Source organism: Tenrec ecaudatus, chromosome 6, assembly GCF_050624435.1.
Source record: "Tenrec ecaudatus isolate mTenEca1 chromosome 6, mTenEca1.hap1, whole genome shotgun sequence".
NCBI classification, from domain to species: Eukaryota; Metazoa; Chordata; class Mammalia; order Afrosoricida; family Tenrecidae; genus Tenrec; species Tenrec ecaudatus.
The window spans coordinates 72,614,766-72,628,726 of NC_134535.1; the positions used below are offsets into that span (position 1 = coordinate 72,614,766).

General features: G+C 41.3%; 1 non-coding gene across 1 annotated transcript; it reads right to left on the reverse strand.

Moving 5' to 3' along the window:
- Nucleotides 1-1,739: 1,739 nt before the first annotated feature.
- Nucleotides 1,740-1,903, reverse strand: LOC142452318 (U1 spliceosomal RNA). The gene has a single exon (XR_012785334.1). It is a non-coding gene; the product is annotated as a U1 spliceosomal RNA (small nuclear RNA).
- Between the last annotated feature and the right edge of the window lie 12,058 nt (nucleotides 1,904-13,961).

Below are 13,961 nucleotides of genomic sequence, written 5' to 3' on the forward strand. Positions count from 1 at the left end.
TGGAACTTTAGGTTGATGGAATCTTCTATATCTTCTGTGTCTTCTTTGTGGTAATAGATACATGACTTAATTGATTTGTCAGAGGCCACAAAAATATACAACAAAAAGAATGAACTTTACTGTATGCAAATTAAAAGTAAATAAGTATAAATTGGGCTAAAAAGAACAAAGTCTAATTGATTTGGATTATTAATTCTTCTTCATGCTCACATTCCAGAACCTAGAAGGGGACTTTTGCAATATATTGTGCTTTAAATCTAAGGAACAGACTTGTGGACTTACCACAAATTCACAACTGAACTATTTTAAGTGGATTCGTTTAAAATGTTTAATAAGCACTAGAGCTTGAGGAAAAGCAGGGCCAGCTTAATTATTTTTTATGTTGTGCCAAACTTTGCTTCCACGTGTGGGTTTTAAGGGCACTTTATTTTCTTAACAAGTTTCTTTTGAAGAGAAACACTTGCAGTTCCATGAATAGATCTCCTCATTCCTTCAGCTTATTAAACTGGATGGGAGGAATGGCTTGAAATGCAGGTGGCCAAGAAGAAAAGGAACGAGAAAAACCCACCACGCCACCAACCAAAAAGCCCAACTAAATCCCTAGGGCAATTCCCACCAGGGCTGGGCTGGCCCTTTATTCTCAATTACAGGCAGAAAATGCTAAGGTGATCTCATGTTCGTAAAAGTGGGCCTTCATAGTCCAACATAGGTGTTAAAAAGGAATCGAGACAATCAGGGACCTGATCAAACTACATCTGTTGCCTGTTAGTGTGCACAGCCGTCGGGACAAGTTTGGGAATGCCCAGGCTTCTTTCTCCACCACTCGGCCGTCAGTTTGCTGCACTGTGTTGGTTTGCATATTGCTAGAATGCTGGAAGCAATGCCACTATCAATTCAAATACTGCCAGTGTCACCCATGGTGGACAGGCTTTACCTGAGCTACGACAGACGAGAAAGAAGGACCTATGAATTTCACAAAAACACTGGCAAGTGAAAACTTTTGAATAGCAGCAGAAGATAATCTGATGTAATGCTGGAAGACGCGCCTCTCAAGTTGGAAGGCACTCAAAATTCACCTGGGGAAGCGCTGCCCAATCAACGTCAAGTTGACCCGACGGCCTTGGAGAGCACAACTCAAAATGACAAGGAACAGCAGAAAGTACCATTAATGACCAGACGTTTAAGAAGCATGTACAGCTCAGTGTGCTAGGCATTGTTGTTAGGTACTATAGAGTTGGTTCTGATTAACAGCACACCTGGGTACACCAGCACACCTGGGTACACCAGCACACCTGGGTACAGCAGCACACCTGGGTACACCAGCACACCTGGGTACTGCCCGGGTTGGCACCATCCTCATGATCATTCCTAGATATAAACTCATTGCTGCAACCGGTTTCTCAGTCTCTCTAGTTGAGGGCCTGCTTTTTGGTTGCTGCTCTGTTTCCCAAGCTAGATGTCCTTACCAGGCATGACTGGTCCTTCCAGATGAAATTCCAAAGTATGTGAAACAAAGGTGGCCTTCGTATAGGGAGAATTCTGGCTCGACTTCTTCCAAAACAGATTTGTTTATTCTTCTGGCAGTACATGGAATATAAATATTTAATATTCTTCACCAATGCCATATTTCAAATGCATCAAGGCAACAAATGTCCTTTGTTTGTTATCCAGCTTTTGCATGTATTTGAAGCTATTGAAATACCCTGGCTCGGGGCAGGCACCTTTTCTTTCTTTTTTCTCAGGGGAGAGCGTGAACACAGTCCCCCACTACCACAAATTATGCAGTCAAGTTTCCCACATTCGGGGAAATCGCAGGGGTCAGCACACCCGGACGGCAAAGGGTGAGCCTCGCCCTGGGAAAACCACCTTCCTGATCATGGCATCTCCCCTGCCAGGTATATATGGGTCAGGTACCTTTTAGTCTTCAAAGTAATACCTTGGCTTTGTAATACTTAAGAGAGATATTTTGCAACAGATTTTTCCACTGTAATGTGTCGTTTGATTTCCTGGCTGATACTTCCATAAGCATTTCTTGTGGATCCAAAGAAAATAAAATCTTAATAACTTTAATTTTTTTCTCCACAACATGATGTTGCTTACTAGTTCCGTTGTGAGTCTTTTTATTTTCTTCATGCTGAGGGATAGTTCCTATTGAAAGCTGTATATAGTCCTTGATGTTCATCAGTAAGTGCTGCACTTTCAGCAAGCAAAGCTCTGTCATCTGCTTTTGAGGGCTGTTAACGAGACTCCCTCTAACCCCGACGCTGAGCACCTCTCCGTTCAATGCAGCTTCTCACTCAGCGGGTGAAAGAATTCAAATCCAACGCACCTGACACACAACACAATACAGAAACCCATTATTTTATTTGACTAACTTCCTCTTGCTCTATGTAGAGGTACCACGTACGTGCTTTGGTTTCTCATTCTTTGAAATGTTTTCCAGCATTTTTATGATCCATACAGTCCAATACCAGTGCATAGTCAAAGAAATGCTGGCTAGCATCTTTCTGGTATTGTGGGCTTGCAGCCAAGAGTCATGAGACATCAGCAATCTCCAATTACACATCCTCCTCTGAACACAATTCAGATTTTCCTGTCAACATGCTTCCATCACCATTTCTGAGATATGGACAGTAAAATTTTACTTGTGTATAACACTCATGATACACCAATATGACTACCAATAAATCAGTCCATTCTGATTCATTAATTCACTCAATGTAGGATTTCCAAGATTGTAAAACTTTATGAAAATGATAGTCTCATCTTTCTCCCATAGAAGCTGGTGGTTTTGAACGTCAACTTCAAGGTGAGCAGTTCAATGCCAACCCAGAGCACCACCAGAACCATAGTGTTGTAAAATTCCCACTTCCTGTTGCATCATTCTGCTGCCACAGATCAGGCCTTTTGGGACACACACCGTTGTGCTATACTGTTAGAACCGCTAAATAGAAAGCCTGATTAGCAGTCTGGCCTTGTTGGAATGATCTCCAAATGCACTGTCCCCCATCACATCAAAAACAAGGGAGACTCATCTTGATCTTTGATTTTACTTGTCGAGCTTCTATTGGAGGAGGTGATGGTGGCATCTTTGAGTGGCTTGATTGATGTTTGCTCTCACCATGTCTGATCAGCAGTAATCACCCTGGAAAACATTCTGGGTCACTTCAGAGCTGTTCTTTCAAAGTGCCGCAAGTTCCAGGTGACCTGTTTTCCTGGTCAGCCAAAACCTGATCACCAATTTTGCAAGACCTTTCTCATTCCCAAATCTTCCGTTAAAATTCACAGCACTGAGCTCCAAGATAGTCCAGATAACTTCCCCATCTGTTCAGTGGTTCGTTGTTGGTCATTGAGGACAAGTACATGAATTTTGTGGACATGTTTGTCCCTTGGGGAAGTTGATAGAAACCAGAATGAAGTCGGTCATCAGTCAACATTTCACCTGTTGTGAACTGAGCAAACCACTCGTACACTTGAGTTTTCCCCCATGGTGCTGTCCTTGTAAGCTGTGCTCAACATCACAACCATTTCTGCATTTTTGTGGCATTTTTCTCAAGCAGGAAACAAAATTTCACAGCCACACACTGTTCTCTTAAATCTCTCATCACAAAAAAAAATGAGATTCAAGTGCAACTGCTTTTACAAAAGATTCATTGGGACCAGAGAGAACCTTCCCAGGCAATGCCACTGGGAGCACTAAATCAGAGGGAGTTGCTTGATGCTTGCTTAGCGGGAAAAATGTGTACTATGAAGGCTCCACCCAGTGTAGCTGTTTCCTTTCTTTCTTTCTCTTAATTTTTGTATTTTGGGGGGTGTCCCCTTCTATGCTAGGTCCTCAAATTGTCAAAAGGCAATCATTCTTTTTTAATCTAGTGACCGTGTATATTCTATCAATTTTCTTTTTATGCTTCTTCCATCTTGTAATATATTGCACATAGAATCCTTCAATGTTTCCTCAAGGGGATTGAATTCCTGCTTGTCTGTTTTGAATTCTACAGTAATGTGGTCTCCTCTGTCATATGACAAATCCAACAGGAAAGGCATCACTTTTATGATCAAAAAGAGCATGTGAAGATCTGTCCTGAATTACAATGCCATCAATGATAATAAACATATGCCAATACAGAATATGAGCTATTATAACTATTATTCAAATTATGCACCAATCACTAATGCAAAATATTAAAAGCAAAATATTTTATAAGATTTAAAAATCTGCTTCCCACTTGATATTTTTGGGGCCCTTATCAAAGATTAGTTGTCTGTATGCTGATGATTTTATTTCTGGGTTCTCAGTTCTTTTCCATTGATCTGAGTATCTGTCATTGTACCAATACCATGCAGTTTTGACAACTGTGGCTGCATAGTATGTGCTAAAGTCAGGTAAAGCAAGCCCTCCCACTGTGTCCTTCTTCTTGAGGAGCTTTCTACTAATTCTGGGTTTCTTCCCTCTCCATATGAAGTTGGTAATCAGTTTTTCCATTTCTTTGAAGAAAGATGAGGGTAATTGTATCAGGATTGCATTAAACTTATATAATGCCTTAGAAAGAACTGATATCTTGACTATATTGAGTCTTCCAATCCACAAGCTTGGATGCTCTTCCATTTGTTGAGGTCGCTCTTGGTTTCTTGTAATAGTGTTCTGTAGTTTTCTCCGTGTATATCTTTTGTTCTTTTAGTCAGATATATCCCTAGATATTTCAATTTGTATTTGGCTATTGTGAAGGGTACCACCTTTTTGATTTCCTCTTTGATAAGGGCCGCCAAAATATCAGATGGGAAGCACCTGCCCTCTTTAACAAGTGGTGCTAGAAAAAAATGGATATTTACTTGCAGAAAAATGAAGCAAGACCCTTATCCCACTCCATGCACAAGAATAAATTCAAGGTGGATCACAGACCTTGAAGTTAAATGCCAAACTATTAGGGCCATCAATGAGGGAATTGGGACCAACTTGATAACTTTGGCGCAGGGAATATATAGGCTATCAGAAATAGGGAAGGACACAAACACAGAGAAAGCAAAAATTGACAAATGGGATATACTGAAGATAAAACACCTGTGTATATTGAAAGAATTCACCAAGAGAGTAATAAGAGAGTGAAATGGACTGGGAAAACATCTTTAGCAATGAAACATCAGACAATGGTCTTATAACCAAAGTCTACAATACTCTGCTAGCTTTCAAAAAGAAAAAAAACAAACCTAATTGCCCACTTGAGAGGTGGGCAAAGGACTAGAACAGAAGTTTCACAGGGGCAGAAATCCAAATGGCCAACAATCATACAAGAAAATATTCCTGGTCTTTAGCCATAAGAGAAGTTCAAATTAAAACAACAATGAGGTACCGCCTAACACCCTCAAAGGTAGCCCGATTCAAAAAAATCAGAAAGCAACAAGTGCTGGAGGGGCTGTGGAGAGACAGGAACTCTCATCCATTGCTGGTGGACCTGTAAGTATGTATGACCACTATGGAAATCGATCTGGTGATATCTAAAACAGATGGAAATCAAGTTACCATATGACCCAGCAATCCCCCTACTGGGCATATACCCCTAAGAGGCAAGAAGCAAACCAAGGCCAGACATCTGTGCTCCAATGTTCATTGTGGCACAATTCACAATTGCAAGGCTTTGGAAGCAACCCAAATTTCCATCAACTGATGATTGGATTAAAAAACTGTGGTATGTACATACATTAGAGTACTATGCATCGTTAAAAAGCAGTGATGTACGTATGAAGCACATCACTGCATAAGAAGAACTGGAGGAAATCATGCTAAGTGAAGTAAGTCAGGACAAAACGACAAGTACAACATGAGTCCACTGAGGTAAGCATTTAAAAAAATGCAAAAGGGGCATAGGGAAAAAGCTACTGTATACAGACATTCTTGGGATGAGGACCGTGTAGTATGGCAGGGACCAGATCAAATGCAGGGATGCACATGGTAGACAACTGGGGAGGAGTGGGGAAAGGAAAACAATGATGAAATAAAGAAAAAATGGGTAGTGGGGGCACGGGGCTCTAACCCACCGAAGGGGAGGCTATTCTTTATCTCTCCACAGGGAAAGAGGGACCAGACTTCAACCCAGTGCCCCAAGTGTGAATGCAACATTCCGGCGTGGAGTAGGGAACCAGTGGAGAGGTCTAGGGGCTGGCCCCAGTACCAAATACTAAGTGGACACCTACCTCTCCCCCAAGAAGTTGCATTGAATCTGCAGATCCAGGAAAGGGATATAGCTAATCGGAGCACTCGGAGCAGATGAAGGGGGAGTGGGAGGGAGTGGAGCACATCCTGGCCCACCAGGCCTTGAGGATGATGACCTCAATTAGAGCAGCCAGTCCCCAGAGAGGACCACATAACCAGCCCCATTATGAGACATGACGTCCCTCACTGACCCATGGCCCTGCGGGGGACAGGACTGTAGACACAGTGTGGGAATTGCGCCTGATCTGATCCTGCCACACCAAGGCAAAACACTGGGGGAGTGCAGCAGAACAGCAAGGGAATGGAGCAGCAAGGTCCCCAGGGAATGCGGAAGGTAAACTTTGGGGCCAGGGCATGGTGCCCCAACAGACTGTACTGGAAAACACTCCTAAAGGTCAACAAATGATCCTTGAATTAACTACAAGCTTTTCTTTCATGTTGTGTTTTGTTCTTTGTCAGCGGTTTATTGTTTTTGTTGTATATTGTTGCTTGCTTTTGCTGTTTTGTTTTTGTGCATGTTATTATCTCCACAGGTCTGTCTAAATAAGATAGGCTGGATGAACAATTGGAGGAGAAAACAACGGGATTGACAGTTCTTGGAGGACATGGGAGAGGGGGAGGTGGGGAAAAGGGAAGTGATGTTAACAAACCCAGGGACAAGGGAACAACAAGTGATCCATATTTGAGGTGAGGTGGGTGTGGGAGGCCTGGTAGGGCATGATCAAAGGTAATGTAACCAAGAGGAGTTACTGAAACCCTGGAGGGGACTGAGTATGATAGTGGGATAGGAGGAAAGTCAAAGGAAATAGAGGAAAGAGCTGGGAGGCAAAGGGCATTTATAGAGGTCTAGACAAAGACATGTACATATGCAAATATGTTTATATATGAGGATGGGGAAATAGAGTTATGTGCATATATTTATAGGTTTAGTATTAAGGTAGCAGAAGGACATTGGGCCTCCACTCAAGTACTCCCTCAATGCAAGAATACTTTCTTCTATTAAATTGCCATTCTAAGATGCTCACCCTCCCAACACACCCACTGAAGACAAAGTGGGTAAATAAGCAAATGTGGTGAAGAAAGCTGATGGGTGCCCAGCTATGAAAAGATATAGCATCTGGGGTCTTAAAACTTGAGGTTAAACAAGTGGTCATCTAGCTCAGATGCAACAAAGCTGTGTGATCATGAGGTGTCAAAGCGATCAGGTATAAGGCATCATCAGAACAAAAAAATCTTACCATAGTGAATGAAGAGGGTAGTGCAGAGTGGAGGCCCAAAGCCCATTTGGCCACTGGAGATCCCCTTGCAGATGGGTCTAGTGGAGGAGACGAGTCAGTCAAGGTCCGATGTAGCAATGAAGAAAAATGTAACTTTCCTCTAGTTCCTAGATGCTTCCTCCCCGCCTCCCCCCACTATCATGATCTGAATTCTACCTTGCAAGTCTAGCTAGACCAGAGGATGTACACTGGTACAGATAGGAACTGGAAACACAGGGAATCCAGGGAAGATGATCCCTTCAGGACCAGTGATATGAGTGGTGATACTGGGAGGGTAGAGGCAGAATGGGTTGGATGGGGGAACTGATCACAAGGATCTACATGTGACCTCTTCCCTGGGGGATGGACAACAGAAAAGTGGATGAAGGGAGACGTTGGACAGGGCAAGATATGACAAAATAATAATTTATAAATTATCAAGGGCTCACGAGGGAGGTGGGAGTGGTGAGGGAGGGGAAAAATGAGGAGCTGATGCCAGGGGCTTAAGTGAAGAGCAAATGTTTTGAGAATGATGAGTGCAATGAATGTACAGATGTGCTTACACAATTTATGTATGTATGGATTATGATAAGAGTTGTATGAGCCAATAGTAAAACATTTTTTAAAAAGGAGTTGTATGAGCCCCTAATAAAATGATTAAAAACGATTTTACAATCTGAATATAATAAAACCTGCAATCAAAATAAATTCTGGTGCTTAGAATGTGAAATTTGGAAACAAGAAAGAGGGTCTGTTGGTTGGGGAAAATAGTCCCTTATTGATCAAAGTGAAGTCAGCTACTGCATGATAGATTTTTCAAGACCAACAAATTACTCAATGCAAATGTGCTTTTTAATAACTGGATTCTGACTATGAATGATTATTGGCATTTAGAATGACAAAGTTGGAAACAAAGAGGAAGGAATAAGAGTTAGAAAATAGTGTTTTGGTGATAGATATGAAGCTAGATATTTTGCCAGACTAATGACTGGCTCATAGAAAACACATTTTTTTTCAATAGCCCAAAAGACACCTATACACATGGGTTTTTCCAGGTGGAATACACAGAAATCAAGTTGACTACATTTGTGGGAAAAGATGATGGAGAAGCTGAATATCAGCACCCAGAGGGGCCCACTGTGGAACAGACCAACAATTGTTCATGTGTTAGTTCAAATGAAGGTGAAGAAAATTAAAACAGGACTCCGAGAGCCAAAACATGAACTTGAGTTATCCCACATGAATTTCCAGAACATCTCAAGAACATAGTTGCTGCATTGAACACTAATGGCAGGAGACCTGATGAACCATAAATGACATCAAGAACATCATTCATGAAGATAGCAAAAGGTCATTTGAATGACAAGAGAGAAGAAAAAGATCAAAGTTGATGTCAGATGAGACCCTGAAACTTGCTGAGGCAAATGGATGGTCCTACCTGAACAGAACTTTTCAACAGGCACACAGCAAGGACACCCGGCAACTTATTATAATGACATGTGCAAAGACCTAGAGTTAGAAAACCAAAAAGGAAGAACACAATCAACATATTTTAAATGAAGGAATGAAATGGAAAAAATCAAGCCTTGGAATTCATATATTGAAATATTCTTTGGGCAAAATATTGAACGATGCAGATAGCATCAAAAGAAGATGGAAAGAATAGAGAATCATTGTATTAAAAATAACTAGTCAACTTTCCACCATTTTAAGAGGTAGCATATTAGCAGGAACCAGTGGTACTGAAAAAAAGAAGTTTAAGCTGCACAGAAAGCATTAGGCAAAACAAACCCTCCAGGAATTGATAGAAAACATATTGAAAAGTTTCAACAAGTGCATGGAGCCCTGGAAAATGCACTTGTCCATTCCAGGAAATTTGAAGACAACTGTTTGGTCAACTAACTGGAAGAGATCCATATTTGCAGTCATTCCAAAGCAACGTGACCCAAGAGAATGCAGAAATTCTTTTTAAAAAACCATTAATACTGCCTGCAAGTAAAATTTCGCTGAAGATCACCCCACACTGGCTAGAGCAGTGCATTGAGAGGGAGTTGGCAGAGCATCAGAATGGATTCAGAAGAGAAGTTAAGCAGAGACTGTCATTGCGGACGTCAGACGGATCTTGTCTGAAGGCAGAGAATACCAGAAAGATGTTTACTTGTTTTTTATTGACCGTACAAAAGCACGCAACTGTGTTGACCATACAACTATGGATGATAGCTTTGAGAAGAATGGGAATTCCAGAACACTTCATTGTGCACACGCAGCACATGGACGTCGGTGAAGAGGCAGTTGTGCAAACAGAACAAGGGAAGACTGCATGGCCTCAAATCAAGAAAGGTGCTCGTTACAGTAGTATGCTTTCACCATACTCACTCAATTTGCATGCCGAGCCAATAATCAGAGACTCGGGACTGCCTGAAGAATGCAGGGGGCGGACCGAAGACAGGCGCATTAAGCACCGCTTATACACAGATGACACTACTTTGCTTGCTGAAAGTGAGGAGGACTTGAAGCACTTGCTGATGATGATCAGGATTGGAACCTTCTCTATGAACTACAATTCGAATAAACAAAGAGCAAAAAGCAACATCCTCACAAGTGGACCTGTAGGCAACAGCAGGATAAACAATGAAAACATTGAAGCGGCCAAAGATTTTGTATTGCTTGGATCCACAATGGATGCCATGGAAGCTGCTGTCAGGAGGTCAGTATTGGAGGAGAGGAAAACTGAAATGGACTTGGAGTCTTGTGACAAACGAGTTCACTTCAAACAATTAAATAATTAAATAAAAGACATCAACATTTACCACATTGCATTAGGTAAGTAAACTGTACAAGATCCCTTTAAAGTGTTGAAAGCAAGGAAGTTGCTTTGAGAACTAAGGTGGACCTGACCCAAGCCACAGTGTTTTTAATGGCCTCGTATGCATATGAAAGTTGAATGTAAGGTCAAAAGAAGAATCGATTCATTTGAACTATGGTGCTGGTGGCGAATATTGAAAGAACCATGACCTGCCAAATGGAAAAACTGATCTGACCTGGGAGAAGTGAGGCCCGAGTGCTCCTCAGAGGCAAGGCAAGGATGGTGAAACTTCACCTCAATGACGTCGGTCATGTTGTCAGGAGAGAGACAATGCTTGGAGAAAGACATCGTGCTGGCTAAAGTAAAGGGGGACTGAGAAAGGGGAAGATGGACTGACACAGTAACCGAAACAATGGGATCCAACAAAAAGAAGTGTGAGGATGGTGAATGGCCAGGCAGTGTTTTCCTCTGCTTGGCACGGGGTCGCTGTGAGTTAGAACCAACTCAATGGCACCTACGAACAACAGAGGCCCGGTCACGCATCGATGAGGCATTTTGCTATTAACCCAAAAGTTGGTGGTTCAAACCCATGCAACAGCTCTGCAAGAGAGGAATCCTGGTTATCTGCTCCATATACATTTCTGCTCGAGAAAACCTACGGGGCACACACCAACAATGCTTGTCCTAAGAAACCCACTAACAAATTTGCACTGAAGGATAGCATACTGCTATTAGCATCTTTCTAGAAAAGAGATTTATTAGTAAATCTCTTTTCTAGAAAGACGCTAATATAGAAAGATTTTATGTATATATAATATATATTATATACATGAGAGAGAGGAATACAGGGTGTATGAAGGAGGAAAAGAATGGCTATTGCAGAAGATTTGTGGTTGTGGTTGTGGTTGTTAGGTGCCACTGAATTTGTGAGAAGCCATAGCCTCCCTGCGCACAACAGAGGCACCACTCTCCAGTCATGCAGCCTCGTCCTCACAATTGTGCCTCTGCCCGAGCTCACCCTTGGTAATAGTTTGTAAACTGTATGCATCTCTTGGAAATATCGCATTGGGTGGATAAGCATACAAAGAGGAGAGCCAGGTATACAAGAATAAATAAACAAGCAGACTTTAGTTATGTTAACCTTTTGCCTGAGAATGATTAGGTGTTTAAGAGTTTAGCATATAGTAATAGTCTTGTGGGAGCTTTGTCTTTGGAGATCTTATTATATTCACCATACTACAAATTAATCTATGCTATTTACTAAGGCTTTTCTATTATTTCCAATAATTAACACAAACCTAATCTTGACCCTATGCTATGAGTCCTGGTGGCATTGTGGGCTAGGTACTGGCCTTGTAACCACAGGTCAATGGTTCAAACCCGCCAGCAGCTCCACTAGAGAAAGTTGTGTGGTTTCTGAAACCCTATGTCGGGTCACTGCAGTCAGAGTGCACTCAGTGGCAGTGGGCGTGGTCGGGGCTGAGTATGCCAGGACCAGTTGCGGTGACCAGTTTTGGCATAGAGCTATTTCTTTTCCAAACTATGTTCGAAGCTCGTCTGGAGTCAGCAGATTTAATGCTTGACCCAGGAGCAACCAAATGATAAGAAGTAAAACTTAAATTCTTAATTCTTAGTTGGTGACATTTGTTGTCAGTCCACCAAGGTAGGTCTCTCTTGCCCATTTACTTTAGAGAGATTTTTCTACTTTAAGATTTCTTTCCATATATTCTAATTCTGACTGTGACTCTGGTTATGATACCAGTCCATTGACCACTTGCATCTGTAGAGTAGTAGCCTGGTCCAGACCCTCATAAATGTGAAATACTATCCCAAACTCATCATTTTTACCACATGCACTAAGCTCTACATTATTTGACTTTACTAATAATATCTGAAATAACATTGATATCTATTTTCCACATAACTTTCTATATGAATCATCCTTTTGCTGAATTATCATATTTTCTTTGTTGTATTATTTAACTATTCTGTGTGTAGAGGATTATTTCTAAGCATGTTAGAAGTGCTTTTAGAATTATGTGCATGATCACTAGGTACATATTTGGCCTCTATTATGAGTTTCTGCGAGGCAGAAAGCACATTTTTTATCACAACATTTTTTCATCATTGAGGGAGATTTGTTCAACAACCACTACTTTCAAGGCATTGAACTAAATATTAAAGATCCAATGACAAGACAACTTCCCTGCCTGCAAAGGAGGACATGACACATCTGACTCTGGAGCATTTCTGGCAGAATTGCAAATGTCTAGGCTCAACTCAAGATCTATGCATTCTTAATGTGTGGGAAATGTCCTGGAAACTACACCACATGAACTTTTGTGGGCTAGAGACTGTATCTTATTATTCATTTTAATTCCATGTGCTAAGCACAATCCTGAGACAGAACCCAATACTGATTCACTAAATTGAACTATTCTGCAAATATTTGAATGTCTTCTATGAGTCAGATGTTATTCTAGACACTTGTATCTTAAGATGTAGAACACAAGGATTTTAATTTATAACACGTAGGAAAACTATAACCATAATAAAGAAATTGATGATAAAGGATGATAGAAGCTGATAGGTCCTAGGGAATAGAGGCAGAGCTGGGAAACAGAATATGGGAGATGAAGGAAGAGGGGAGACCACCTGAAGCATCCATTGAGATGCCAGAGCAGGGTTTCTTGAGAAAGTGACATTTAGGCACAGATTAAAAGGAGAGGGGAAAAGTGACCCTATTAGATATCTTCAGGGGAAAAATTCTTGGAAGAAGGAACTGCTGGGGCAAAGATATGCCTGGTTCATTTGAGGAACCACAAAGTATCCTTGTAGGTTTGAATAGGGCGTGAGCAAGGCAAACGAAGTAGGAAAGAAGGTGAGAGAGGGAAGGAGAGAAAAGATATGTGCAAGCTTGCAGGCTATTGTAAGGACTTAACATTAAATGACAGAATGAGTCACTGTTTGAATAAGCTAATGGCAAGTACTAAATAAAGTATGAAATAAGAAATTCAGGGGCTGTTCAGAGGGGCGATGATCAATGTAGGCATTCAAAGAGTTTTAATATTAGATATTGTCTTGGTGCAATTAAAAATGCACATTGCCATCATCAGTCTTGTCAATAGCTAATGAAAATTAAATAAGCTCCTAGGAAGAACAATTAGGGGCCCTGGGGGCATAGTGGTTATGTGTTGCGCTGTGAGCCGCAAGGCTGGCAGTTTGAAACCACCAGCCATCCCTCAGGAGAAAGACAAGGTTCTCTGCTCTATTAAAGATTTACAGTTTTGGACACCCATGGGGGCATTCTAGCCTGTTGAATAGGGTCGCTATAAGTCAGAACAACTTGATGGCAGTGAGAATTTTGAGAAGAACAATCATTTTCTTCCTTAATAAATACATTATCCATTAGAGGGAGATATGATTATCCCATTCTTGCTTCTCATAGTACAATTAATTACCCAGTGTGGCTGGCACAGGATAAAAGCCCTGTCTTGTCTTTCCATTAAGAGTCCCTGCCACTGTGCCACATTGTCACATTACCCAAGCCCACTGACAAATCAATACCATGCTTCCAAGGGTTATAAAAAACAGGGGTCTCAATAGGACTTTTCTAAAAGTGACACTCTTTACCAAATAAGGAAAACGAGTTCTTCATGATATTTAGTAAACTGATTTCTGTACGGTTACA